At 42.8% G+C, this 4886-nt stretch overlaps 1 pseudogene; it reads right to left on the minus strand.

The window, feature by feature from the left end:
* Positions 1-229: 229 nt before the first annotated feature.
* LOC103288347 (protein Jade-3-like) lies at positions 230-2922 on the minus strand (annotated as a pseudogene).
* Positions 2923-4886: the final 1964 nt, after the last annotated feature.

Consider the following 4886-nt stretch of genomic DNA (forward strand, 5'->3'; position numbering starts at 1 on the left):
TCGAGGTGGTCAGCCAGGACCAACAAACAGGTTCTAAAACCTGTGGAGTGGGTATCAAGGATATTTTAAATACTTAAATGTACTATTTCTTCCTTTCTATTCTTTCTTTCTATTCCTTTCAGAAAAATTTCTCCCCAACATATGTCAGAATTCTTTTGGTGTATGGGTTTTGCCCAACACATGAGGCAAAGGCAAAGGCAAAGAGTGAGTTATTCTTGGAAGTTGTTATTTACCTTTGCACTGAACTGTGGGAGAGGAGATATGTCTTGCTTTTACCATGGCAATGCCGTCTAGAGTCATGGGAGGATTCTTCCTGTCTGAGCTCTCTCTCCTTACCCTGACTTTCTCTTTATTCCCATCACCTTCTGCTCTTAAATCACTCGGTTCCAAATCTGTTCAATACCCATTGTTTTCCTGGTGTGGAGCTTTCCCTTCAGAATGCCTAACAAGCGGCTTGCCCCTGAGATGCTCCCTGGGGTTAATGTTCTTGGTTGTCTTCCCACAGCCCTGGAGGCCCTCTGTGGTCCTCACCCACATGTGGGTGGACTCCTTACATGACCTGCTGAAGTGTTCCACAATAGGTTTTCTAAAGCTGCCCAAGTGGGAACTGAGCATGGAATCTTGGCCACCTAACATCTCCCTTGAGCTAACTTTTGGGGTGATTTCCCCAGACCAGCTCCTCTCAATGCCATTGGATTTGGCAAACTTGGAGTTAGGCTAATTTTTCCCATTCCCAATTAAGGACTGTCCATGCAGGGCAGCCTGAAGGACCAGAGGTTTTCCCAGTGACTGCCGATGATAGAACTCCAGAGATGGAGTTGTCCAAGCAGGACTGGGATCTGTGATTCATTCCTAGAAAAGCCTACCGGAAGGCAATGATTATTCTCACTCTCTAATGGATGCCTTGGGTATGATATCATTCTCTTTTCTAATGATTCCTGGGGCACTTGCATGCTCCCCATATTGTGAACAGAGGAGTTGCTGTCAGGAGAGAGGGGTCCATGTGGAGCTGTTTCAGCAGTCTTCTGGGGGCTGATCTGGGCATTTTTAACTTTAAGATATTTCTTGGTAGTGGGTAAAACAATGAGCTTTCTCGTGTACTTGTCAAAGGAAGTCCTTCAGCTATTTCCTGGTTAAGAAGCTGAAGATCTATTCCTGTACTTTGTTGTATGGCAGCTTCAGCTTCTCTCGCCTGCTCATCATGTGGCACAGATTTCAGACCCACTCTAGGTCTTGCTGAAGATGCATAAGCATTCTCATGCGAGTATGAGTACTTTCTGCCTTTGGCTGCACTAGGCCTTTTTCTTCATCCTCCTTCAGAGGAAATAATGGCTTATTGCAGTTACTTTCCCTCTTCAGTTTCCAGTAGTTATAAAGTCCACAGTTACTGTGGGCAGCCCAGTTCTGTGGCCACATCTCCACACTGACTAGGGTATAGAACTTCTCCAGTTCCCAAAGCTTCTGTGCTTGCAGGCTGGTCTTCTTGCTTTTGGCCTGGGTCTGCTCTGCAGCCCTGTACAGGGGGTACTGGGTCTCCCGAGATTCTGCCTGTTTGGGCTGTGCTTGAGGTAAAAAGACTTAAACTACACTTCATCTCCCTCATCTAGGATGGTCTTCATCTCTAGGCTGTGCTCAAAGGCACATATGACATGGAAATCAGTGATGCAGCTTTTCACTGAGCACTGAAGGCAAGCCCCTGTCTTTACCTTGTACAGGTAGCAGACTAAGGCCCAACAGGTGAGATGTGGGAGATCATTGCGATTGGTTCCATCTTTTCAGGACAACCAATGCTGACCTCTGGAATCTACAGTGCACAGCTGACATGACCTGTCCCAGCGGTCTTCCTGGATCCACCTTCCTTTGGACATAACAGGCTTGGGAATAAATGCCCAGGACACAGGAGTGAACCATCCAGCTGCCTTCTGGGACCATAAGGATGCCATATCAGGTCAAGGTTACTGGCCCTGGTTGTAACCTGATGATGTAGTAGGGATTTGAAGGCAGAGGAGAGACTCCCAGGTAGGCAGCAAAAAGTCTCCCCAGGGGACATACAGAGATGTTATACTTATCACTGAACACTATATCATTCTCTTCTTCACTGTCTGGAAACCAGGACAAATCGCAGATCACATCTCTGTCACAATAGTATGGTTCATATTTTCATGTCATTGGCATTCCAGGACTTATGTCTTTTCTATAAGATTCTCAACAACTGGCTCACAACACATTTCTGCAAGGTCTTCATTTAAAAAAAAAATTATTGATTTTTTATAGAGAGGAAGGGAGAGGGATTGAGAGTTTGAAATATTGATGAGAGAGAAACATCGATCAGCTGCCTCCTGCACACCCCTTCCTGGGGATGTGCCCACAACCAAGGTACATGCCCTTGACCGGAATTGAACCTGGGACCCTTCAGTCCTCAGGCTGATGCTCCATCCACTGAGCCAAACCTGTTAGGGCTGCAAGGTCTTCATTGAGTGCCTGGAGCCAAAAGATGTCCATGTTGTCTAGGTCATAGTGGTACCCAGATGCCACCTGCTCCTTGATGTTGACATAGCCATGCTCTGTGGCCTCTGGGATGGAGCAGTAGATGTACTTCCAGGAGAGGATAAACAGAACATTCTTTTAACTTTTGGACTACAATTCTGAGGGAAGGCTGTGGAAGAGTGTCTGTATTGGCTTGTACCTGGACTCCCTTTTCCCATTCTTCTTTCCATGATACCTAAAGAGGTAATAGGATTAATGTGATGAGAATCTTAAAGTTTCATGAGGTCATTCTGGAATACCTCAGTAGAATTCTTGTGTTCATTTGGGATTTTTGACTTGTTCCTATATACTGAGCCAGTAAGGGAAGCCAGTAAGGGAAGTGGAAGGAGTCTTATCAGAACTGTCACTGCTGCTGAAAGTTCTATGACATTTCATTTTGGAACATCGTCAGAAGGCCAGGCTGGGAAGTGAATTTAAATCAGGGTTTGGCAAATGTTTTCAAACAGATACATCAACCTGGAGGATGATCAACACCAAGGCCACTATCTTCTCTTCTACACTGGCTCCTCCTCGCTTCTACTGGTCTAAATTGGCACCCTACTCTAGGCAGTCATAAAATTTGCCATATAATTGGGACAGGAATGCACAAATAAAATTAAAGATGCATTAAGAACCCCCATTGTAAAGAGAGATGAAAGCAATTGAATTCTCTCTCCCAGTCCTAGCCAGTACTTACTAAATGCAGTAGAGCCAACACAACCACCCCATACATAATCATTCTTTACTTCCCAGAGCTAGAGAGGAGTCAGAAAAGAGAAGGCCACTGGGGATTTGCATCCTAAGGAGAGCTTAGTGTTAGCAATGAAAGATTATAGTCCCTCCCCACGGAGGAGAAGAAGGCATTCTCCTACTCAAATGATGGAAAGACTCCCACAGAATTAGATGCTGGGGATGTCCACAAAGGGGGGAAACTGGAGTCTGTCTACTCCCTGGCTGGATGCTTGCTGAGCCATGAAATCTTTGGGCTCATCATGTTTCCTTGTCCAGTGAAATAGAATATGGTGAAGGAGTTCAGCATCACTTAGAGTTGTAAATGTAGCATTCTAAGCACTGATGCCTACTGTTCTTCCAGAGATTTTAGGAGGTTCAGCATTTATTTGTGCAGACCATTCTAGCATGGGTAATGGATCTGGCAAGGAAAGGATTCCCGGCCTTATTCTCTACAACACTTGAAATACCTCCATGGTTCCTATGACTCCATATGAAGAAAAACAGAGTTCAGAGGAGGAAGCAGGCGATTCAAAGTTGACCAAGTGATCATTACACAATAAAAATGTAGCTTATAAGAAGGAAAGAGCCAAAGGAAAATGAAAGCTTCTTTTACTGGTAGAAGAGTTTTTACAGATGAACAGGACACAATGAGCTAAATGCCAACTCAGAAAAACCACAGACAGTCTATATTGAGACAGCACATCAGCAGAGGCCACCAGCAGCAATGGAACCAAACCAAGTCAGAGAATGTCAGAGATGTCGCTACACCACTGATATGGGTGGTTATGAGTGGAGAAGCCTCCCTCCTCTTCCCTCCCTCCCTCCTCTCCTCCTTCTCCTTTTTAAAAAATATTTATTGTTGAAAGTGTTACATATGTCCCTTTTTTCCTCCCTTTTAAAAAATATAGATATATTAGAGGGAGAGAATGCCAACGAATTATTTGTAAACAATTGAATAAGGGTTTGTGAATGAATGTGTGCTTAGGACTGGGGAACCAGGGTTGGCATGGAGGAAGACGTTAACAAGGTAGAATAGATGCTCCTGGTGCCATAGCAATAGTCTAATAGGGGAAGACTGCCAAGCCCAGCCTAGATATTTTAGGCTCCAGCTGTATGAACAGGTGTTCCCACATTGATGAAACTGTTTACATCTAACAGAGGACAATTTAAACTTTAAGGAGACTCCAGCCTAAGGTACTTTTCTTTTAAAAGCTAATGTGCTTATCATAAGACTTCATTCCTAGCAGAAAGTATTAAAAGCAATCCTTTTAAAAGAAAGTAGAAAAGTTGTGGCAATTTCCAATTAAAAATTATAATTTCTGAGTAAAAATGTTAATAAACTAAACTAAATAAAACTAAAATTATTTGATAATATTTTCACTAAAACTATAAATGATAGAACATAAAATTTCATCAGTTAGCTTTTTTAAAAATACATTTTAAAATTCTGAATAATGGAGCAGAACATTTTGTAATTATAGCCCAAAGTTATTTTCCTGTTAATTATGCAACAAATTAGATAATCCAATAATTCACTGTGGACATTAAATCTATTTTAAATGAAAAGATGGACAATATGCCAAGTTATAGTTTGGGTATAGAGCTATGACTTAGACACAAACTAAGAT

Source organism: Eptesicus fuscus, chromosome 8 (genome assembly GCF_027574615.1).
Source record: "Eptesicus fuscus isolate TK198812 chromosome 8, DD_ASM_mEF_20220401, whole genome shotgun sequence".
NCBI classification, from domain to species: Eukaryota; Metazoa; Chordata; class Mammalia; order Chiroptera; family Vespertilionidae; genus Eptesicus; species Eptesicus fuscus.